This window comes from Pongo pygmaeus, chromosome 2 (assembly GCF_028885625.2).
Source record: "Pongo pygmaeus isolate AG05252 chromosome 2, NHGRI_mPonPyg2-v2.0_pri, whole genome shotgun sequence".
Lineage (NCBI taxonomy): Eukaryota > Metazoa > Chordata > Mammalia > Primates > Hominidae > Pongo > Pongo pygmaeus.
This window is the reverse complement of record NC_085930.1, coordinates 209107089-209133206: the sequence shown is the minus strand read 5'-3', so window position 1 is coordinate 209133206 and position 26118 is coordinate 209107089. Positions and strand designations below refer to the sequence as shown.

At 42.8% G+C, this 26118-nt stretch overlaps 1 protein-coding gene and 1 pseudogene across 1 annotated transcript in view; one reads left to right on the top strand and one right to left on the bottom strand.

The window, feature by feature from the left end:
* Window positions 1-7027: 7027 nt before the first annotated feature.
* On the bottom strand, window positions 7028-25540 carry LOC129033016 (angiogenic factor with G patch and FHA domains 1-like; annotated as a pseudogene).
* The window catches only part of LOC129032782 (protein FRG2-like-2), a 26960-nt gene continuing 17274 nt past the window's right edge, over window positions 16433-26118 (top strand). The window contains exon 1 of the mRNA XM_054480608.2: window positions 16433-16532. The gene's annotated coding sequence lies outside the window, so the exon portion shown is untranslated. The remainder of the gene's footprint in view (window positions 16533-26118) is intronic.

The following is a 26118-nucleotide window of genomic DNA, read 5'->3' as shown; positions in this document are numbered from 1 at the left end:
CCTGAAGGGCTGTGAGCTCATCAGGGAGACCCTGAGCCTGTGGAACATGCCTGAGGCCATTCCCATGGGGATTTGTGCCTTCTTGCACCTCCTTGCTCATCTCACTATGCGATTGGTGACTGTGCTGAGGTGGGCCTCGAGCATCTCCTGGGCTGCGTCAGCACAGGGCTCTGGGCCTGGCCTGGCATTGAGGGATGGCAAATAAGGGGCCTGGGTTTGAATTGTCACCTTCTATGGTTACAGAAAATAAGGAAGTCCAGACCTGCAGGACTGGAACCCTATCAAAGGGGTTAGGAGGCTGCTCACTTTCCCTCAGGGCCCCATGTGGAAGAGCTGAGGGAGGTTAAGGAGACCCTGGGGACTCACTTGTTCTGTCTGGGCTTCCCCCAGCTCCACCCTTTGAAAACCATTTTCTGGGAAGAGCTCAGGAACCTCTTGTGCTCTAGTGAGGTGGGGCCTTCCCTCACAGGGTATTGGCGAGGAGGCATTCTGAGACTCTGTGAGTGAGAAGCTAACACAGTGCCTGAGAATACTCACGGGAGCTGTCATCCTCTGTGACCATCAGGTGACCTTGTAGTGTTCAGACTGCCTGGCCTGGCCTTGGGCTTGGTGAGGCTGTTTTGGGGTCAGCTGCTTTAGACTCCCACTTTCTCTGCATTCAAACAGTGACTGTTTTAGTGTTTGTTTATGGGTTTAAAAAATCCTAATATTTCATTTATTGTAGTTTCAGCTTGTATGTGTGTATTTGTATAAATTTTATTAGAAGAAAGAGGGCTTAAGACAACAGCATTTTAAGGAGGTCTTAATGGGGCATAGACTTTTATGTCACAACAGCTAATACTGACCTCTTTTTCTACCTTTGCATAAAGTATACATAGAAAGTGTAGCCAGAGGTGGTGAGGCCAAGTGTCTAGAGCTGAGCTGCTTGGGCTTGCTTGCTGGCCTGCAGTCAGGTGGACTCTGGCTGCGAGGCGGTGCCCACCCTGGATGTATACCCCCCACCCCCTCTCCTTAGTTCCTGAGTAACCAACACAAGGCAGTGCTAATGAGCAGGGGAGTGATGGGCATCGGGAACCCCAATACTATCCGGGAAGATTTGAATGCCATCTGGGCTGGGGCTGTTGGGGGTAGGGGCTGTGGCTGCCTTGGCTTGTCATGGTGCCACCCACAGATGTGCTTGCCCTGTGCTGCTTCTCCAGCAGCTGACTGCCTATGGCCCTGAGCCTGTCACACCATGCTTGCTACCTCATGCTACTTGTGTTTGAAAAACCATCCCGAGATGGTGCTGCTGGATGTGAGTGCTGAAAAGGGGGCAGCACCTTTGTCCTGGGGGATTAGAAGCTGATCAGATTCCTCCTGACTCCCTCCCAAAACAAGTGGGGCTGGTGCTGCAATTAACAATGCCCCCCAGAAGATGTGTTTGCACTGGCTGAACAAATAGACGATGCACAGCCCTAAATGAAGACACATGAGTGGGGTGTGTGGACATCAGTCAGCAGCTGGGAAACAGGTGCCTCTCAGGCCTCTCACTCTTCAGCAAGTGTGGAATGTGCCCATGCCCTTGAGTGTATACATCTGGAGTGTAGACATCTGGAGTGTAGACATCTGGAGTGTAGACATCTGCCTGTTGCTTTTGCTGCCACTATCCCCAGGCCCAATCTGGCTTAAAGTCCAGGTTTTAAGTAAAAAAGATAAGAGGCTTTTCTGTGTTCTGGGATAGGAAGCCAGGGATCTGTGTAGGGCTGGGGTTGTGTGCACATTAGTTTTGTGACAGGATGAGAGCTGCAGTGGTTTTATTAATCGTGAGAGCCTGGCCTGGTTGTAGCTCCTGGTGAGGGGGAGGGAGTCAGCAGTGTTGGTCCGGGAGACATCCATGTGCCCAGCCCTGGCCTTCCTGCCCTCAGGCACAGCAAAAGGCACCGCCACAGGCCCCGACTTCCTTCCCTACTCTCTGCAGCCCAGATGGGAATACTTGGAGGCTACAATCTGAATGTATTTTTCTCCCATTTTAACCCGAGCTGCCTAACACACAGTGGGGGTAGGGTGGGTGAAGGGCCTGGGGGAAACCAGGGCTGGATCATGGATCCTGGGGGAAATTTCGAGATACAGAAGTGGTTGTCACCTCTCTGTGGAACCCAGTTCCATACCTGGTCCTTGTCACACAGCCCTTTCTACAGAGAATAGCTCTGGGGCATTTGGGGATCCCTATGGCCCCGGGTGGCTTCCTGGCCCCCGCTGCCTGTGCTCCTTCCCTTGCCTGCTGTCAGAGCCCAACATAGAGGAGGAGGTTGCTGCCCTGGGAGCCTGAAGGAGCTCTTCCCTTGCCTGCTGGCAGAGCCCAACATGGAGGAGGAGGTTGCCGCCCTGTAAGCCTGAGGGAGCTGTGTCTGACTGGGGCTTCTGCCTGGGGTTTTGCAAAGAGCTACCTATGAATATAGTCTTTCCAGACACCTTGTTTCAAAGGAAGTGAGCACGAGCTAGCAAGTGTAGCAATCCCACAGCTGATAAACAACTTTGTCTTGGTTTTAAACCATCACATCTTCATTTCACATTGGAATAAACTAAGTGAAACCTGCTACCCCAGCCTCGCCCGTGTGTTCTGTAACCCAGTCTCCTTTGGTTGTGAGGGCTGTTGTCAGAAATGTTATAAGAAAAGATTATGCATAAATTAAATCAAATGTAAAATTATGCTTATAATGTCACTTGAGTGAAAGGTAAGAGGGTAGAGTCACAGGCACTCAGCTGGGGTTTACCCACCCATCACTTACCAGGCTCATGAGAGTGCGGCACAGGTGAATGTCACCTGACACTGGTGACAGAAGAGAAAAGGCCGGCATGAAGGCTAGGTAGGGGAGAGGTGCCAGGCTGTGGGGCCAGGCCCTGAGCATGCTGGACCTGTGAGGTCACTGAACATCTAACTGCCCAGGCACGAGCCCTTTTCACATCAGTTGGGGTAAGAGGATGGGGGAGCACTCTCTGGAAGTCACACTGCGCTGGGAGAATGGAGGAGAGTCTACAACTCACCATCCTAGGGTAGGTTTTAGAGTGAGATGGACTGTCTTGGAGAGCTAATGAGATGGGAGGAAGGCAGTCCCCCAGGTGCATCTGAGGGCCACAGCCTATGAAGTAACCGGTGTGTGTGGGAGTGGCCTGTCCCTGTGAGAGGAGAAGTTTAAAGCTATTACAGCTGGTGGCTGCTGCTCAGCCTTCCCTCTGCAGAGCAGGCAGGTCCTCAGCTGCATGTATATCTGAATGTCTTTTGGAGTGTTTAGAGAGTCCTCTATGTCTTAGAAATTTTGAAAAGAAAAACAAATTTCAATTCTAATGTTTATTAGTTTCCCTGAGCCAATTGGAAAAAAATGTCCTTCACCTCGAAGTTTTAAGTGACACCCAAGGGTAGCCACCAGTGTCTCGGCCACTGAAGCCTTGTGCATGCTCCCACTACCAGTTTGATTTGCAGCCTCATGGTTGCGTTGTGCTACATGTTCTTTCCTCTGGCCTTGTCCAGTGAAAACGGTTCACATGGCTAACACCACTTCCTGAGATACGGGCACCATGTAAAGCTGAGAATGGACTGGGTTTAGTTACTATTGTGCCTCCTCCTCACCCGAGAGGCCCATTTTTCCTGGTTGATTCATTAAGTGTATTAGTGCTGTCAGTCGCCTTTGGACAACTCAAATGACAAGTGGCTGTTGTTTCATAAAGAAAATGAAGGCTTTATATGTGAAACCCTCCTTTTCTCTTCTGCTTCTCTTAGGTGAAAGATTTTATTTTTTAAAAAAGGGTACATAGTGGTATCCCAGCAGGTATAGTGTGATAACTGCCATGTGCTAGGCTATGGTTTCAGTGTGGATGGGCAATTCTTCAAGATGGAAAGCCAAGTTTCACTGAGTTGCGGGAGCTGCACTCACCTTTCTCCACATACCCCACCATGGGCTTTCACTTTTCTCCTGGGCTTGAATTTTTTTCACATCCATATTGTTTACACACACACACACACACACACATCTGTCTGTCAGTGCAGGGGCTGAATCAGGGGTCAGTGCAGCCTCAAACTCTTAGGCTCGAGTGATCCTTTCACATCAGCTTCTCAAAGAGCTAGGATTACACTACAGGCATGCAATGCTACACCCAGCCAATTTTAAACTTTTTTTGTAGAGGCTGAGCCTACTTATGTTGCCCAAACTGGTCTTGAACTCATAGGATCCAGCGATCAACCCACCCTTGGCCTCCCAAATTGTTTACATTCCAGGTGTGAGCTACCAAACTCAGCCATAAATATTTTTTAAAGAACAGTTACAACCAAATTATGAGTTACGATTGCGCCACTGCCCTACAGCCTGGGCACCAGAGCAAGACCTTGTATCCAAAAACAAAGCAAAACAAAACAAGAACAAAAAACCTTATAACCAAATTAAACTTCGAAGATTGTGTCATCTGTGTCCCTCTCTGCCCTCCAGTTATCACTGTTAAATATAATGGTTATTGAGAAAACGGTTAGATATTATTAAGAAATTTCTATATCTACTCCAGCTGAGAATAGGTATTCTGATGTGGCCGAAACATTTTCTCACTGCTACCTTCAGGGTCTGAACTAGCAAACCAAATTAGGACACCTGCAGAGGACAGTGGGCCATTTTCAAATAGAAAGAGAAATACCCCCATTAATGAGAGTAATCCAGTGATTTTCAAAAAGACAAGTCAGACTGAGATGCAGCACAGTCAGGGCACAATTACCCTGGAATAATCACTTCGCACAGAATGGTTGTGGAGCCTTTCTAAGATGAGCAAATTTGGGCAACATCATTCTTGCTTATTTATTCCCAGCCCCCGCTGCCCGCCTGATTCCTAATGGCCACCCCACGATGTGGTCAGCAGTGAGGTGCAGAGTGGTGACAGAGGGGCTCAGGGATGGGATGAGGGTCTTTCCTGCATCATGAAAATGCCTAATAAGTTGTTAAAAAGATGTCCAAATGTTCTACTTCCTGCCCTTAAATAGCTGTTAAGATGCATGACACAACAGATCCTGGTAAGGGAAAGAGCATGCGCATTTCAAGTCTCAGCTCACTTCTTAATTAGCTGTGATACTCTGGGCATATGACCCCAACTATTCGAGCCTGTTTGCCTGTCCACCCAAGACAATCCTAAGCAAAAACAACAAATCTGGAGGTATCATGCTACCAGACTTCAAACTATACTTCAAGGCTACAGTAACCAAAACACCATGGTACTGGTACCAAAACAGATATATAGACGAATGGAACAGAACAAAGACCTCAGAAATAACACCACACATCTACAACCATCTGATCTTCGACAAACCTGACAAAAACAAGCAATGGGGAAAGATTTTCTATTTAACAAATGGTGCTGAAAAAACTGGCTAGCCATATGCAGAAAACAGAAACTGCACCCCTTCCTTACACCTTATACAAATATTATCTCAAGATGGATTAAAGTCTTAAATGTAAAACCCCAAACCATAAAAACCCTAGAAGAAAACCTAGGCAATACCATTCAGGACATATGCATGAGCAAAGACTTCATGACTAAAATACCAAAAGCAATTGCAACAAAAGCCAAAATTGACCAATGAGATCTAATTAAAGAGCTTCTGCACAGCAAAAGAAGCTATCATCAGAGTGAAAGCAACCTACAGAATGAGAAAATTTTTGCAATCTATCCATCTGACAAAGGTCTAACATCTGGAATCTACAAGGAACTTAAACAAATTCACAAGAAAAAAAACCCCATCAAAAAGTGGGCAGAGGATATGAACAGACTCTTCTCAAAAGAAGATATTTGACTGAGTGTGGTGGCTCACGCCTGTAATCCCAGCACTTTGGAATGTGGAGGCAGGTGGATCATGAGGTCAGGAGTTTGAGACCAGCCTGGCCAACATGGTGAAATCCTGTCTCTACTGAAAACACAAAAAATTAGCCAGGCATATTGGCAGGTGCCTGTAATCCCAGCTTCTCGGGAGGCTGAAGCAGGAGAATCACTTGAACCCGGGAAGCAGATGTTGCAGTGAACCAAGATCCTGCCACTGCATTCCAGCCTGGGTGACAGAGCAAGACTTTGTCTCAAAGAAGAAGAAGAAGGAGAAGAAAAAGGAGAAGAAGGAGAAGAAGAAGACATTGATGTGGCCAACAAATATTAAAAAAAAAATCTCATCATCACTGGTTATTAGAGAAATGCAAATCAAAACCACAATGAGATACTATCTCACGCCAGTTGGAATGGCAATTATTAAAAAGTCAGGAAACAACAGATGCTGGTGAGGCTGTGGAGAAATAGAAATGTTTTACACTGCTGGAGGGAGTGTAAATTAGTTCAACCATTGTGGAAGACAGTGTGGTGATTCCTCAAGGATCTACAAGCAGAAATACCATTTGACCCAGCAATCCCATTACTGGGTATATACCCAAAGGAATATAAATTTTTCTACTATAAAGACACATGCACATTTATGTTTATTGCAGCACTGTTTACAATAGCAAAGACTTGGAACCAACCCAAATGCCCATCAATGATAGACTGGAAAAAGAAAATGTGGCACATATACACCATGGAATACTATGCAGCCATAAAAAAGAATGAGTTCATGTCCTTTGCAGGAACGTGAGTGAAGCTGGAAACCATTATCCTCAGCAAACTAACACAGGAACAGGAAACCAAACACCATATGTTCTCACTCATATGTGGGAGTTGAACAATGAGAACACATGTACACCGGGAAGGAAACATCACACACCGGGGCCTGTTAGGGGGTTGGGGTCAAGGGGAGGGAGAGCATTAGGACAAATATCCAATGCATGTGGGGCTTAAAACCTAGATGGCAGGTTGATAGGTGCAGAAAACCACCATGGCACATGTAAACCTATGTAACAAACCTGCACGTTCTGCACATGTATCCCAAAACTTAAAGTAAAACAAAGAAACAAACAAAAATGCACTAACGCTCAGGGTGAATGGGGGTAGGGGCCGGGGTGGGGCGCGGGTGGGTGGGTCCTGGTGTTTTATTCAATCAGTGGCGCTGGTGTGGGAACCACCCAATCAGGCGCGCAGTTTGAGAGGAGAGGAGGGTGTGGCTTCTGCCGTTTGGCGGGGTCTTTGTCTCTCGCTGGTGCTCGTGCAGGAGCTTGGGATGCATCTCCTCTTTTGCCTCCTCCACCTTGGGAAATCTGGACAACTCCCTCACAGCCCCTGTTGCCCTGTGATCTGTAGGTCCTTGGGGACGCATAGTTAAGGTGCTGTTACCATGGGGCGGTCCTTGCTCCCAGAGCTCCCAAGATGGTGGCGGGCTGCTCCCATAATTTTGGCAGGCCACTTCCAACATGGTGGCAAGCCTCCTGTTCTCTGACCTGGGGCTCTTGGCCTCACGGATTCCAAGGAATGGAATCTTGAGCCATGCGGTGAGTGCTATAGCTCTATTAGAAGCTGTGGGTCACGGAAGAGAACCGTGGAACCCAGTGACTAGTGTTCAGCTTGATTAGGATGAACCGAGGCACTTAGCTGTACAGGAACAATGGCAAGCCTTTAGCCCTATTGGGAGTGGCAATGGGTGCCTTGCTGGATCAGGAGCACAGCGGACACCTTGCTAGCCAGGATGGTCTTGATCTCCTGACCTCGTGATCCGCCCGCCTCAGCCTCCCAAAGTGCTGGGATTACAGGTGTGAGCCATCGTGCCCAGCCAATAACTGTCTTCACAACAATTGGTGCTGGGGAAATTGGGTACCCACATGTAAAAGAATGAACCTGGGCCCTTCACTTATACTGTAAGAAAAAATTAACTAACTGGATCAAATACCTAAATGTAAGAGCTAAAACTACAAAATTCTTAGAATAAAATATAGGGGAAACACATCATAACACTGGATTTGGCATTTTTTTTTTTTAAACAGGACACCCAAAACACAAGAAACAAAAGAAAAATAGATGAATAGGACTCTATCCAGAATATGCAAAGAACAATTCAGCAACAATAAAACAAACTACTTGTTACATAGGCAAGGGCAAGGACTTCATGTCTAAAACACCAAAAGCAATGGCAACAAAAGCCAAAATTGACAAATGGGATCTAATTAAACTAAAGAGCTTCTGCACAGCAAAAGAAACTACCATCAGAGTGAACAGGCAACCTACAAAATGGGAGAAAATTTTCGCAACCTACTCATCTGACAAAGGGCTAATATCCAGAATCTACAATGAACTCCAACAAATTTACAAGAAAAAAACAAACAACCCCATCAAAAAGTGGGTGAAGGATATGAACAGACACTTCTCAAAAGAAGACATTTATGCAGCCAAAAAACACATGAAAAAATGCTCACCATCACTGGCTATCAGAGAAATGCAAATCAAAACCACAATGAGATACCATCTCACACCAGTTAGAATGGCGATCATTAAAAAGTCAGGAAACAACAGGTGCTGGAGAGGATGTGGAGAAATAGGAACACTTTTACACTGTTGGTGGGACTGTAAACTAGTTCAACCATTGTGGAAGTCGGTGTGGTGATTCCTCAGGGATCTAGAACTAGAAATACCATTTGACCCAGCCATCCAATTACTGGGTATATACCCAAAGGACTATAAATCATACTGCTATAAAGACAAATGCACATGTATGTTTATTGAGGCACTATTCACAATAGCAAAGACTTGGAACCAACCCAAATGTCCACCAATGATAGACTGGATTAAGAAAATGTGGCACATATACAGCATGGAATACTATGCAGCCATAAAAAATGATGAGTTCATGTCCTTTGTAGGGACATGGATGAAATTGGAAATCATCATTCTCAGTAAACTATCACAAAAACAAAAAACCAAACACCGTATATTCTCACTCATAGGTGGGAATTGAACAATGAGAACACATGGACACAGGAAGGGGAACATCACACTCTGGGGACTGTTGTGGGATGGTAGGAGGGGGGAGGGATAGCTTTAGGAGATATATCTAATGCTAAGTGACGAGTTAATGGGTGCAGCATACCAGCATGGCACATGTATACATATGTAACTAACCTGCAGATTGTGCACATGTACCCTAAAACTTAAAGTATAATAATAATAAAATAAAATATTGGCAAAAACTTAAGCAGACATTTCTCTAAAAATTATGTAAATTGGCTAATAAGCACATGAAAAGACGCTCAACAAAAGTCATCATTAGTGAAATGCAAATCTAACCCCAAATGACATATCATTTAATACCCATCAGCATAGCTACTACCAAAAGAAAAAAAAACAGAAAATCACAAGTGTTGGTGAGGACGTGGAGCAATTAGAATCCTTGTACACTGTTGGTGGAAATGTAAAATGCTGCAGCTGCTATAAAATAACAACACAGTAACTAAAAAATTTACACATAAAATCACCATACGATCCAGCAATTTCACATCTGGGTATGCAGCAAAAGATATGAAAGCAAAGACACAAAATAATACACATACACCTAGGTTCATAGCAGCATTACTCACATCACCAAAAAGGTGTTTGAATTACTCAAGTGTTGTTTGAATTACCATCAATGAATAAATAGATAAAATGTGATGTATACATACAGTGGAATGTTATTCAGCTATGTAAAATAAGGAAATTCTGACACATGGTACGTCATGCATGAACCTTAAGGACATTGTGCAAAGTGACATAAGCCAGTCATAAAAGGGCAAATACTGAATCATTCCACTTATGAGATACTTAGAGTAGTTAAATTCTAGAAACCCAAATAGAAGAGTGGTTCCTAGGAGCTAGAGGGGGAGTAACATGGAACTTATTTAATGGGTATAGAGTTTTGTCTCTGCAAGTTGAAAGAAGGTCCCTATGAATGGTAATGACAGTTGCAAAACAATGTGAAAGTAGTTAATTTTTCTGAGCTGCACACTTAAAATAGCTTAAATGGTTAATTTTATGTATACTTTACCACAATGTAAAAAATAATTTTTAAATAAACTATAGCTATCTGCAATATCATGAATTAATATCATAAATATAATGTTGCACAGAAGAAAGTAGTTGTAAAAGTACACATATTACACAATCTCACTTATATGAAATCCAAAAAGTGAACAGAACTGAGGTTCTGGCTTCCAGTAATAATGAAGTAAAGCAGTTTGTTGAATACTTCACAGATAACTATAACAAAGCTCTTTGGTCACAGGGCTGCAGCACTGCAATCCCAGCATGCACCAGGCTCAGGGAGAGTGCGCTAATCACTGCAGGAAGGGACGAGGCTCCGCGCGGCTCGCTGGTCTTGCTGGGAGATGCAGTCTCATAAACGCTCCCAGCCCTTTGGTCACAGGGCTGCAGCACTACAGTCCTGGCATGCACCGGACTCCGGGAAAGTGCGCGTCACTGGAGGAAGAGGCAGGGCTGTGCGCGCCTCCCTAGAATTGTTGGAAGATGTATTCTCATAAACACTCCCAACCCTTTGGTCAAAGGGCTACAGGACTACAATCCCAGCATGCACCAGGCTCCAGGGCGAGGCGCAGCCCTGGAAGAAGGGGCAGAGTGGTACCCGCCCCACCTAATATGCTGGGAGCTGTAGTCCGTTAACTACTCTCAGCCTGTTTGTCGGTAGGCTTCAGAACTATAATCCGAGCATGTACCGGGATCCGGGGTGCACAGCCCTGGAGGGAGGGGCAGAGCGGTGTGGACTTCCCGGTGTCCAAAGCACTGCTGAGTTCTGATGCTATGCCGACTGTTTGCAAGGAGAGTGAGTACAGAGGTGCACATGGAGGACAGGTCTGCACTGAGCGTTGAGGAGAGTATTACCCTACGAAGACACCTTCCATTTTCCCAAATCGGGCGGGTTGTCCTCACCCGATTGGCCCTATCCTTCTCAGGTTCCTCTTTCAGTTGCACTCAGGGTTCTTTCCAGAGCATTACCTCTTCTGCAGCCCAGGGGGCTGCCTTCTTTCCTAAACTGCTGTGGAAACTTTCCTGATGTCCGAGACACTGTCCATTGTGCCGCAGCCCTCTTTTTTCTCTAGCCAGAGCACGCACTCAACCGTTTTTGAGAGAAATCTTCCACCTGGCCTGCTTGTGAGCAGCTTCAGAGCTCTGCAGGGGTGACAAGGGCTGTGGCTTCCTGGAAATGTCACTCTCAATGGCGCCTTTTTCACGAATGTGAAAGTCTAGGCATCAGAAAGGTTAATTATTGGGTTGCACAAAATCAGCTAAGAGCAAAGGAAAAAAACCCATTTCCGAGGCGTTAGTCTTGTGAGCCATTTTCATCAACCCATTTAAGTGGACAAGCTCCAAAATGCAACCTGAAGCTGCTGACTATTTAGGCATTTTACACTTGAAATCATTGGTCTCATCTCAAGTCAGGCCTGGCTTGCCAGTGTCTCAGAGACACAAATGGGACCTGATACCTCAGGAACAGAGAGTGTTCCAGCTTTATGGGAGCAACTTTTAAGATGTGGAGCCCTTGGGGTCATTTGAAACCCGCTATCCTCAGTAGGGACTTTTACTTCTAGAGAGCATGTGTATTTTGATTTTATCTGTCCTCAAGCTGACCCTTTGTTCATTTTAATAGTAAAAAACATATTCCTGGGTGGAGATTTAAGATGCTAATGAGACATGAAATGTATGCACAAATATGTACAGCTACTGTACATGTGTACCCAGAAGACCAGTCAGAACATGCTTACTGTAACACTTCTTTCCACCTTCTTATGAAATAATCATGCAAAACTCCCATAAAGAGGGTTTCTCCAGCAATAATTAATGCTGTCTCACTTTTATGAGCAGGCTGCCCTGGAATCTCTTTCTCAGACTGTACCGTCTATTCTGCACTTAATTTTCAAAATACTCTTTTTTTTTTGTAATAAATTATGATGTACTTCTTTTGTTGTGTGTCTCTTGTTTAAATTCTTTTAAACTAAGAAGATAAGAACCAAGGTATGACATCAGCCATCAACATTTCTGGTGCCATGACCTGGGGAGAGGTTTGTCTGCTTCATTAATTTCAGTTTCCCTTTACTTGCAGTGAATACTATGGCAGTTCCAGACTACCTGGTTAACTATCGCTGCTTGTTCCAGCGCTGTTTCAGTAAAGTTATGGGGGAAACGTTTTTAAGTCGCCTGTATTCTTTAGAGAGAGAATATATGTCCACTCTCCTTTTGGCTGCTGCTTCTGTAGTATCTGTAAATACGCTAACCACATGGGTTGCCCTCAACATTTCATATTTGGGCTATTTGCCGCTTAGTTTCACATCTTTCTGGCCACAGTTTAGACTCGGCTTATCGTTTGTTGTCCGTTCAGCAATACTCGATCGCCACCTAGTGGCTATTGTAATTTATTTTCTGGTCAGGTTTTCTGTTTACAAAATTTTTGTTTTGTTTTGAGCAGCACATTAAGAGAACCCTGTCCCTTCAGGCTTTATGCATTTCCCAGCTCCTTGAAATTGTTCTTCAACAGGCTTTCTTTGCTGAACAAAAGATGCACAGTCATGTAGATGCCCAGTCGTAGGGATTGAATCTGAGCATTCCAGGTGTTGTAATTGGGCATCACAAATGGCAAACCAGTGAATTAGGGCAAGGCTTCTCAGCGAGACATCTGCCCCCCAGCCAGCAGTGGGGGTCATCTCGGTAGGGCTGGAGATGTCCACCGCTGGGGGGAGCTAGGACGGTGTATGGCAAATGCCTATGACCTCCTAAAGCTTCAGTTAATGGGGTTTCCAGGGGATGTGCTGGACACCTTGGTGTTTCCACTTGGCTCACGAGGATGCCCACAGCCTCCTGGATTTCAGTAAATGTTCTGTCGTTGCAGGATTCTCTCGGCACCGTGGGAGCCGCTTCCTCTACTGTCACTGAAACACCCCTGGGATGTATATCTAAAAATTAGAACAGCTTTTGGCTAAATGAACTTAGAAAAAAGAAAACCTTATCTTCTTTTGTAACACTATTTAGCCTGCCTACAGATTAGCTGACAAAACATGGCTGGAGAATGAGACTGTGAACTTTGACTCCATCCTACAGCTAGATCTTTTCTGTAGTAATCAGGGAAAATGGTCTGAAGTATCCTATGTGCAAGCCTTTCTGGCCTGACATCAAAACCCAGCTCTATGCAGCACCTGTGGGCTAAAGCCTAGTAAGCCAGAAAGTCCCTCAGAACCATTAGAAGATCATCTCTTATTAAGGGGAAGGGACCCCAGACCCCACAGCCCAACACCAGCTCCAGACAGGGGCCCTCAGGGGCCCACACCTCCTTTAGAATCCCCAGCATCCCCACACTATCAGAGTTTTCTGTAGAATCTAAGCTTGTTTCACCTCCTCCTTATGCTCCTTTCTATCGGCCTTTGCCGGATACAATAGAGACCAGCCCAGCTGCAGTTACTCACAGTGGGACTTCACACCATTCAGGGCCAGAGAAATTGCTCCCCTTACAGAAAGTCCCAAATGGAGAGAGGACCATCAGAGTGCTTGTTCTACTCTCAATAAATGATCTAATCCAATATAAGCAACAACTCTGATGGCCCTCAGACAACTTCAGCGCATTTCCTGAAGGCTTCCAGGCTCTAACTTTGACCACCATTCAACTGTACCATCCATAAATGGACCGAATGACTGCTGCCAACTTAGCTGCACAAAATTTTGCTTATTAGCAAAAAATAGAAAATACTTAAAACATTTGTTGCTTTCACCATTTTAATGCAAAATACTTTTGCAGCATAAATATCACCATAAGGTGGAGCCTTGGGAATCCAGTATAAACTATCTCAGAAAACCTCAATGGTTCTGCAACAAGCAGCAGAAGGCCTCAATAGACTTCAACAATGTCTGGACTCCATGGCCACTGTAGTCTGAGAAAAGCAAAGAGCCTGGGATCTTCTCCCAGCCGGGCAAAGAGGAGCATGTTTATATCTAAAAGAAGAATGCTGTTTTTGAGATCAATCAGCCTGGTCTAGTCCAAGAAAATATTAATAATATCATCACCCAGGCAGACAAAATTGAATCTCTAGGAACTTCCATGGGAATATGAAAGCAATGTCTATTACCTGCCTTACTCTCTTTAATAGTAACAGTCATTACTATACTTTCAGCTTTTACTTTTGTTCCAATTTTGTTTAAAATGTTAACTGATTTCTTGCTCTCTTGCTTATGGCAACTCCATGTTTGCATGATGGTTTTGCAAGGCTTTCAACCTTTGGCTGCCAACATCTTGCCCACTGGTTCCATGAATGACATGGTTTACACCCGGTTAGATCACACAGGAAGAAACTTTAGGGCCCAGACTAGGCAGAAATTACACCCACTCAGCAGGAAACAGCTCCAGAAAAAGTGACCTAGCCCCTCAACCTCCAATATGATTATGACCCTAAGATCTCTTGGGGGAAACTGAGGCAGAATAGATCAGAATAGGTATTCAAGAAAATGACCATGATCTTGGGATACAGAAATGTGGGGAAAAGAAAGAGAGATCAGACTGTTACTGTGTCTATGTAGAAAGAAGTAGACATAAGAGACTCCATTTTGCTCTGTACTAAGAAAAATCCTGCCTTGAGACGCTGTTAATCTGTAACCCTAGCCCCAACACTGTGCTCACAGAGACTTGTGCTGTGTTGACTCAAGGTTTAATGGATTTAGGGCTATGCAGGATGTGGTTTGTTAAAAAAGTGCTTGAAGGCAGTATGCTTGTTAAAATTCATCACCACTCTCTAATCTCAAGTACCCAGGGACACAATACACTGCGGAAGGCCACAGGGACCTCTGCCTAGGAAAGCCAGGTATTGTCCAAGGTTTCTCCCCATGTGATAGTCTGAAATATGGCCTCCTGGGAAGGTAAAGACTTGACCATCCTCCAGCCCAACACCCATAAATGGTCTGTGCTGAGGAGGATTAGTAAAAGAGGAAGGCCTATTTGCAGTTGAGATAAGAGGAAGGCATCTGTCTCCTGCTTATCCCCGGGCAATGGAATGTCTCAGTGTAAAACCCAATTGTATGTTCTATTTACTGAGATAGGAGAAAACGGCCTTAGGGCTGGAGTTGAGACATGCTGGTGGCAATACTGTTCTTTAATGCACCGAGATGTTTGTATACGCGCACATCAAGGCACAGCACCTTTTCTAACCTTGTTTATGACACAGAGACATTTGTTCACGTTTTCCTGCTGACCCTCTCCCCACTGTTACCCTATTGTCCTGCCACATCCCCCTCTCCAAGATGGTAGAAATAGTGATCAATAAATACTGAGGGAACTCAGAGACCAGTGCCGGCGTGGGTCCTCTGTATGCTGAGCGCCAGTCCCCTGGGCTCACTTTTCTTTCTCTATACTTTGTCTCTGTGTCTCTTTCTTTTCTCAGTCTCTCATTCCACCTGATGAGAAACACCCACAGGTGTGGAGGGGTAGGCCACCCCTTCATTGAAACTGTGGTGACTGTACAGCCAACACAATGAGTCTTAGCATTCGCATTGTAACTGGGCTCATTCAAGCAAAGCTATCTTCATTAAGGACTTTCTGTTCTAAAGAGCATGTGCATTTTGATTTTCCCTGTCCTCAAACTTAACTTTTGCTTATTTTAATAGCAAAAAATACACCCCCCAGCTGGGCACGGTGGCTCACACCTGTACTCCCAGCACTTTGGGAGGCTGAGAAGAATGGATCACTTGAAACCAGAAGGTCAAGACTAGACTGGCCAACATAGTGAAACCCCATCTCAACTAAAAATACAAAAATTAGCCAGGTATGGTGGTGCATGCCTGTAATCCCAGCTACTCAGGAGGCCGAGGCATGAGAATGGCTTGAACTCGGTAGGCAGAGGTTGCAGTGAGCAGAGATTGCACCACCACACTCCAGCCTGGGCAACAGAGCGAGACTCTGTCTCAAGCAAACAAACAAAAATACACTCCTGGCAAGAGGTCTAAGATGCTAATGAGACATGCAAAATATGAATAAGCATGTACAGCTACTGCACATGTGCACTCAGAAGACCACTCAGAACAGGCTTACTAGCAGCTCCTCTTCCCCCTCCTTATTAATAATAATGTAAAACTCCCATAAGGGGGTTTCTCCAGCGACAATCCACGCTGTCTCACTCTTATGAGCAGCCCGCCCTGGAATACCTCTCACGGTGTACTGTATTCTGCACTTAACTTTCAAAATTTTTTTTCTTTTCCAATAAATTATGCTGTACTTCTTTTCTGTGTGTCTCGTTTAAATTATTATAAACTAAGAAGACAAGGACCGAGGTATTACATCAGCTCTCAACACAGCAATAAATCAGCCTCCTTCTTGTGGGCATAGTCCATGCACAAAAGGAGTCACATCACCTAGGTGCTGGACCCAGAGATACGTCACAATTTATCCTATGCACAAAGTTAAGGTAATAGAGGAGAGTCATATTAAATAGTTTCTGGGCCCAGGGATATGTCACAATGGCTCCTGTGAGCAGAGATCAGGCAGAAGAATCACATAACTGTTGTGCTGGACACAGCGATAAGCCACCCTTTCATCTGTGGGAATGACCCAGGCAAGAAAGAAGAGTCACAGCATTTAGGTGCTTGCTGCAGAGGTACGTAACAATCTCTCTTATGGGCATAGCCCAGGTAAGAGAGGAGAGTCACATCTCCAAGGTGATTAATGTAGAAATATGTCACAAGAAACTTTTTAGGCAGGGCCCATGCTGGATCTTCTTATCTTCCAGATGTTAGGTCCAGGGATATGTCAGAATACCCAAAATACACAGGGCTCAGTCAAAAAAGGAGAGCCACATCACCTCGGTGCTGGGTCTAGACATATGTCACATCTATTTTATGGGGAAAGCTCAGGTGAAAAAGCAGGTCACATCAAATAGTTGTTAGGCACAGAGATATGTCACATTTCCTCCTGCTTGAGGTGTCTAGGCCAAAGACTCACATCATCTTGGTGCTAGGCTCATGTTCATATATAAACATTCAACCAGAGTTGAAATGGTAGCTTATTTCTAAACCCAGCTTATAGGCAAGGGAGGACTCTCCTATCCTGACCTAGTTAATTGTAATGACGTTGACTCTCAAACCCGGGCTTAATGCCACAGGTACGACCATGGGTCCCTACCAGCAGGAAGGTCTCAAAGTTGATTGCAACTGTCATTCATACTGTATAGTGACATTGGGTAGTACACAGAGATTGCTAACTGCGCCGAGCACACAGGTGAGATTGTGGCACTCATATGCACACCCAGCCAACAGTAAATATTCTCATCCTCTCACATGAACACAGGTCACTGTTGAGGTTCTGAATCTCACACCTGTAGTCAGTCAAAGGTGGGAAAAATTGACATATATGGATACTCATGGGTTGGTGACTCTCAGGCCAAAATTCAGCACAACTGTAAGGCTGTGACTTCACTAAGGTGACACAGTCTGCAGAGGAATTGAGGCTCTCATGCACAAATCCAGTCTGGTGTTGAGATGGTTACTCATGGGCTTAGACCCAACATACAAGAGGTGTTGAATGTCATGCCTACAACTGTGACAGTTGTGGGATTGTTAATCTCATTCCCAGACCATTCTGCAGGTTTCATGGTGAAATTTCCCAGTGCCTAGCACCTGAGTGACTTGACGCTCTTGCATGGACCCAGCCCACAGATGGGATACTAACATATTGCTGGATCCAGCACCTTGAGGGTGTAACTCTATTCTCCTTCCTTGGCACTGCCCACAGTGAGCATTTTGACATATCACTAGACCTTGCACCCAGGTGATGTGAGTCTCCTCTTCCGCCTTGGCGCTGCCCACAGTGAGCATTTTGACATATCACTAGACCTTACACCCAGGTGATGTGAGTCTCCTCTTCCGCCTTGGCGCTGCCCACAGGAAGCGTTGTTCTATATAGCTTGGCCTGGCACCCAGGTTATGTGACTCTCAGGCTTGTGCCCATATGGGACACTGTGGTATATTGCTGGGTCCACTACCCAGGTGATGTAACTCCTCTGCCTGGGCCCTGCCTACAAGGGGCACTGTGACAGATCTCTGTGCTCATTGGCCAGGTAATGTGATTCTCTTTTCCTGTCTGGTCCCTTTACACAGAAGGGATTGTGACATGTTGCTGGGCTTAGCACCAAGTTGATGTGAATCTTCTGCCTGGATCAAGTTCACAGAAGGCCTTGTGACATACCTCTGGGTCCATTACCTATTTGATGTGACTCTCCTCTCTTACCTGAGCATTGCCCGTAAGAGAGATTGTGACATATCTTTGGGCCAAGCACCGGGATGATGTGACTCTTCTCCCTGCCTTGGTCATGCCCACAGAGGGAAGTGTGACTTATAACTGGGCACAGCACACGGGTGAAGTGATTCTTCTGCCCAGTCCCTACCTACAGTAGTCATTGTCAAATACCTCTGGGCCCATCATCTAGACTATGTGACTCTCTACTTCTTCCTAGGGCCTGCTCACAGTAAGGATTGTGACATATTACTTTGCCCAGTACCTACATGATGTGACTTTTCTCTCATGTCTGGGCTCTGTCTTGGAGATGAATGTGACACACAGCTAGCCCTGGCCCCTAGGTTATGTAACTTCTCCTTTTTCAAAATCTTACTCACCAGGGGCATTGAAACATCTCTCTGGGCACGTCACTTAGGTAATGTTACCCTGTTGCCTGGAGCCTCTCCTCAGTGGGTATTGTGACACATTGCTGGACCCAGTACCTATGTGATATGCTCTCCTTTCTTGCCTGGGCCCTGTATACATTGTGTATTGTAATATATGGCTGGGTTCAAGGACTAGGTGATGCAATTCTTATGCGTAGGCCCTACCTACAGGGACATTGTGACATTTCTTTAGCTCTGACTCTCCTCTTCTGCCTTAGCCTTGCCAAAAACGGAGGTGGTGAAATATAACTGGACCTAGCAACCAGCTAATATGACTCTCCTCTTTTGCCTGCACCCAGCATATTTTGGGTATTGTGACATATCATTTATCTCAACACCTACAGGATGAAAGGCTCCTGCCTGAGCCCAGCCATCAGTAAAAATTGTCATTTTCCCACATGAACACAGCCCATAATTGAGGTTCTGAATCTCACATCCAGAGGCAGTCAAAAGTTGGAAAGTTGGCTCTCATAAGTGGATGCTGTCCACAAGTGGGTTTGTGACTCCCTGACCAAGATCCAAAACACTTGTGAGGCTGTGACTCCACTAAGATAACTCAATTTTCAAAAGGCATTAAGCCTCTCATGGAAAAATCCATTCCACCATTGAGATTGTGACTTATGTACATAGACCCAACATACAGGAGGCGTTGGCTGTCATACCCAGAACTGGCACTTATGTGGGATTGTTAATCTCACCCAGGGACCTTCCTGCAGGTGTGATTCTGACGTACACCTCTATGTGGGATTGTTAATCTCACCCAGGGGCCTTCCTGAAGGTGTGATTCTGACATACACCTCTATGTGGGATTGTTAATCTCACCCAGGGACCTTCCTGAAGGTGTGATTCTGAAGTACACCTCTATGTACGTTGCAGCGAGCCGAGATCGTACCACTGCACTCCAGCCTGGGTGATAGAGTGAGATTCTCTCAAAAAAAAAAAAAAAAAAGAGGCAATGACCTTGCTTCCTGCCTCTGCCTGAAGTTAGGGGTCCCTGACCTCTGCTGGCACCTAGCAGTCAAAGTGGATGGGGTCAGGGGTCAACTCTCAGCCGAGCACAGGGCCCTTCACCTCTCGCTACCCTACACAGGTGAAGCTGCTGGTCATGGCTAATCTGGAGCTGCTCTGTGTCCCACAGTTCCCTGCTGAACCAGTAATATTTATGGGGTACAGTGTGATGTTTCACTGCATCATACTACATGGTACAGTGTGATGCAGTGAAACATCACACTGTACTCCATAAACATGTATAATTATCATGTTAAGTATATGATGTTCCACGGCATCATACTACATGGTACAGTGAGACGCAGTGAAACATCACATTGTACTCCATAAACATATATAACTATCATGTGTTAATTACATGATGTTTCACTGCATCATACTACACGGTGCAGTGAGATGCAGTGAAACATAACACTGTACTCCCTAAACATATATAACTATCATGTGTTAATTACATGATGCTTCACTGCATCATACTACACGGTACAGTGTGATGCAGTGAAACATCACATTGAACTCTGTAAACATATATAACTATCATGTGTTAATTACATGATGTTTCACTGCATCATACTACACGGTGCAGTGAGATGCAGTGAAACATAACACTGTACTCCCTAAACATATATAACTATCATGTGTTAATTACGTGATGCTTCACTGCATCATACTACACGGTACAGTGAGATGCAGTGAAACATCACATTGTACTCCATAAACATATATAACTATCACGTGTTAATTACATGATGTTTCACTGCATCATACTACACGGTACAGTGTGATGCAGTGAAACATCACATTGAACTCTGTAAACATATATAACTATCATGTGTTAATTACATGATGTTTCACTGCATCATACTACACGGTACAGTGTGATGCAGTGAAACATAACATTGTACTCTGTAAACATATATAACTATCATGTGTTAATTACATGATGTTTCACTGCATCATACTACACGGTACAGTGTGATGCAGTGAAACATCACATTGTACTCCATAAACATATATAACTATCACGTGTTAATTACATGATGTTTCACTGCATCATACTACACGGTACAGTGTGATGCAGTGAAACATAACATTGTACTCCCTAAACATATATAACTATCATGTGTTAATTACGTGATGCTTCACTGCATCATACTACACGGTACAGTGTGATGCAGTGAAACATAACATTGTACTCTGTAAACATATATAACTATCATGTGTTAATTACATGATGTTTCACTGCATCATACTACACGGTACAGTGAGATGCAGTGAAACATCACATTGTACTCTGTAAACATATATAACTATCATGTGTTAATTACGTGATGCTTCACTGCATCATACTACACGGTACAGTGTGATGCAGTGAAACATCACATTGAACTCTGTAAACATATATAACTATCATGTGTTAATTACATGATGTTTCACTGCATCATACTACACGGTACAGTGAGATGCAGTGAAACATCACATTGTACTCCATAAACATATATAACTATCACGTGTTAATTACATGATGTTTCACTGCATCATACTACACGGTACAGTGTGATGCAGTGAAACATAACATTGTACTCTGTAAACATATATAACTATCATGTGTTAATTACATGATGTTTCACTGCATCATACTACACGGTACAGTGTGATGCAGTGAAACATAACATTGTACTCTGTAAACATATATAACTATCATGTGTTAATTACGTGATGCTTCACTGCATCATACTACACGGTACAGTGTGATGCAGTGAAACATAACATTGTACTCTGTAAACATATATAACTATCATGTGTTAATTACGTGATGCTTCACTGCATCATACTACACGGTACAGTGTGATGCAGTGAAACATCACACTGTACTCCGCAAACATGTATAATTATGTTAATTATATCATGTTTCACTGCATCACATTGTACCATATACACTGTACAGTGATCCAACCAGAGTAATTAGCATACTTAACACTTTAAACATTTATTTCCTTGTGCTAGTAAAGTTCAAAATCCTCGCTTCAAGCTATTATAGAATAAACGGTACATTATTATTAGCTATAGTCATCGTGCTGTGTAACAGAACACCAGGATTTATTCTTCCTAACTGTAACTTTGTACCCAGTGACAAAGCTCTCCCCACTCCCTCATCCTTCTGCCATCGCTAACCTCTGGTAACCACCATCCTACTGTCTACTTCTATGAGATGGACTTCTTCAGATTTCACGTGAGTGAGAGCACGTGGTCTTTTTCTTTCTGTGCCTGGCTTATTCCACTTAATATAATGTCCTCTAGGCTCATCCATGTTGACACAAATGACAGAACTTCATTCTATTTTATGACTGAACATTATTCCTGTGTGTGTGCGTGTGTGTGCGTGTGTGTGTGTATAACATTTTCTTTATTCATTCTGTAGATGGGCACTTATACACTGTTGGTAGGAATGTAAGTTAGTACAATCATTTCCCATTTCTATAGGGAGAACAGTATGGAGGTTTTTCAATAAATTATAAATAGAACTACCATATGATCCAGCAATCTCATTGCTGGGTTTATATCAAAAGGAAACAAAATAAGCATGTCAAAAAAGATAACTGCACTCTCATGTTTATTAAGCAGTATTCACAAGAACCCAAACCACTATTTCTTCTAAGTATTTCTTAATTTACCTTTTTTTCATATATTACACCCTAAACTTTTAAAGGATTCATGTCTGGTTTCCAATTTCTGAAACTTACGAGTCACTGATTCTTTGACTGTTGCCTTCCTATTTAGAGAGTCTGGTAAAACAATTAAATTGTTTTTATTTCTTCTCAATCTAATCTTCATATACAAATATATTTATATTTTCTATTAATTTGCCTTCTATAACATATATGACTATATTAATTGTGATCAGCATTTCACTTTACTAGTCCTCTTTTTGGCTCAGCCTATTTTAATATGTAATCTGTATGTTGTACATTAAATTGTTTTACAACACTTTCAATACTTTATTTTTCATTTGCCTCTTTTCCAAAGATAGCTTGACAAGCTCGTAGTTTCTTTCCACATTATTTTGCTTTTTTGTTTTTCCATTATATTGACTTAAACATTTAAATATAAATTCAATATCTGAGATTTATGTGCCATATAATTTCTTCTGATGCTTCACCCCAGTAGCTCATCTCCTTGTGTGCAACATAATTTATAATTTAATCCTCACATATGGGAGACACCACATTCCAATGCCTGCAGGCAGTGTCTCTTTGTTTATTCCATTTGCCTTGTCAGAAGGGAACAACCCACATGGACCTGACATTCTTGTAATCAGATGCATCTGAGTGGAGCCCTGGCCCCTCAGGTTGATTACTTCTCTGGATCATTACCTTTATTTGCTTCCAGTCCTGGGAAGTTTTCTTAATTTCCTTTCAACTATATTAGGCATTCTGTGAATTCTTGTAACTTCTTGGTGATTTTAATTGTCTGCATTAAGTGTTTATATTATTTTTCTGAAAAGCAGAAATATCAATAATTGCATATATGAGTGAAATATTTTACATAGATTTTCTATGGCATCTATCACCATGAGAAATCCCAAGTTTTTTTCATTTGAAACACCCCTCTCATTAATAGACCATATTGTAATAATTTGTAGAGTGTGATTACTTTATATCATTAGAAAATTAATTATATATTATGTACATATTTTTGAAATACTCCACTGCAATAAATAGTATATGGTCAGAAGTATTGTTTTCTCTAACATAAAACTAATATGAGTAAAATTATTTACCTGAATTCAGACCTTTTGGCTTTGATGGCCATTCTGTCTCATTAGGACTTCCCTGATTCATAAAATACATTTGTATTTTTTGTTAATTCATAATTTATTGAAATGAATAATTTAACGTTATAATGTTTTATGGCAATTTAGGACATTTTCAATAAATATATTGAGCTTGAGGCCCTGGCTAAGTATTCCTTTTGTACTCGAAATCAGATTTTTCTGGCACAATTTCATTGCCTGCAATGGTATTTATAAGAAGTATGAATGCCAGCACACGGACTATTTCAATACTGTACTCATTTGTTCATGTATAAACATTTCATTAGCTATGAAAAAAACCAAATGCAAATGCTGAATGTACAGTATATATCAACATATTCAGATTCTTCACCGAAGAAAACAATAAAAGACGAATTTTCTGTGACATGTCACCAGTTCATTAGTTCTTTAATATGATTTAGGCTATTCCAAATATAAGAAAATGTATGCATCACTATTCATGTTGTCTCAACATTTTTTATCTAGGTCCTGAAGGGCATAAAAAAGAATGTATATTGTCAGATTTATTTTTATAGATTTTAGATGTTTCTTTTGCTGTATTTTCTGTGCATACTAGTATGAATATATGGAGACAAGGACAAATGAACATTTAAGTGGTTATATGAATTTTGCTTATATGGCTAATTGCTTATATGGATGTTGTAAATGACAAGATAAAATAGTAAAGCTTGATAAAATTATCTGTGCCCTGTGAACTTTAGTTCACTTACTGTATAACTTAATTCAGTCACTAATAATTAGTTTAAAAAGTGTTTTTTAAAAGCTGCAAACCACATTTTATTACCCATTTCTGAATCAGGAAGGGGTAAACTGTGACACAGCTTTCTTGTGCCACTGACTTTTTTGGGGAGAAACATTCTGCAATAAAATAAGAGTTTCCAAACTCTATTTATAAAAAAGCTTGAGTTTTCTTCTGTGATTAACCTGCACTCCTCAGTCCCTTTTACCCAAGGAATGGTTCCTAGGTCATCTTTTGGAAGTTTAGTTTCTGGAAAGTTTTCAGCAAACCTCTCGCTTTGTCCCAGTTGTTGTTGTTCTTGTTTTGGAGAAGGTGAGTCTCTTTAATTGAAGATGGTTTGTCTGTCTCCAATCCTGCATGTGTTTACCGAAGCTGAAGCTGTATTGGAGTTTTTATTCTCCCACCATCCTTCCCCAGGCCTTCTCCTGTTTTCAACACATCTTTTTCAACATCTTCTGACCTTTGTCGCTATCAGTAATTTCAGAATGAATAGATGCAGGAGCATCATCTCTTTGGAAATTTCCTTCACTTCCAATCTGCTCCCTATGTTTTCCAACTCTATCTTTATATTTTTGATTCTCCAGTATCTTATCATTTTTGTAATCTGTATTCTGTAAACCATATTTTACTCGTATATTTTTAAAATCCTTTTCTTCTTTCCAACTCGTTTCCTTCTTAGTTAATGATGGACCAACAAATGATTCATCTTTCTTATCAAGGAAAAGGTGAGCTCTAACCTGCCCTGGTTCACATCCAACACAGCTATTACTGCCAGGGTGAATGTAATAAGATAACACAGTGTCTACAACTTTCACTTTATCTCCATGCTCAGGTTCATAAGGGTCACATTTAGTTTTCAGCTGAACAATCCATTTTCCATTAACAATTGTTCCATTTTGACTGCCTGATCCAAAAGGACATAACTTTGTAAGTCATGGTCAAAATAGATTTCTGCATGAAACTTACACCAACTTCAGGGATTCGAAGAGTATGCTCCATATCATTTTCTCTTCCAATTGTAGCAGGTTTTACAGCAGTAATGATGAAGAATGATCCTGTCTGTAACACAGGTGATCTAACGACAATTACTCTCATATATGAGGGCCACACTTTTTCCTAATCTTCCTCCTCAGTATCTTTTGCAGTTGCATTGCCTTTACTGGTAATGCCTTCATCATAACTACCCTCGGTCTGAGAGTCGTAATTTCACCTTCTTCTGGTTCACTATCAGTCTCTGTGATTTTCTCATCCTTAAAGATGAATTGAGATGTTTTCATTAAGAGGAGATTCCATAGCATTTCCACTAACTGGAACAGTGAATTTTGGGGGATTATTTTTGTGATGAATGCCTATTTTGGCTTTTTTTTCACATTTGTGAAATTGTTTTTCCCGTTGCAGCTTGTATGTTCAACACTGAAGGCTTCTTGATCCTCTGAATTCAAATCCTTTTCCTCACTTTTTTTTTTTGTAGAAGAATCTGGATCCTTTCTTTTCTCAATTTTTCATTTTTGTTTTGTGCTATAAGTCTGATAAGGTTGCAAATCTACTCGAGAATGAAATCGACAGCGACCACTTTCCACATCACAGTAGTAATAAATTAAATCATAATATATTTGATTCTCAGACTCTTAATAGAAACCAGTGCCGTGATCAAAATACAGTCCAGTATTTTCATCATAACTAAATCCAGTCTGTGCTAAAGCCGCTTCTGCTGCAGCTCTCAAACCTCCATCTAATGACGAACCTTCTAAGGACGTATCTTGTGCTGCTAATGCAGATGCTGGCTCCTGTGAATTTGAGGCAAATGACCCTCTTGTCTACATTTAACATTTGGTGTCCTATCAGTACCAGGGTGAGCATCATTTTCTATTTATAACTGGTCGTTAGAATTCAAAGCAAGAGTTTCAATATCCTGATCTTGCTGATTTGACAGTTCAGTCAC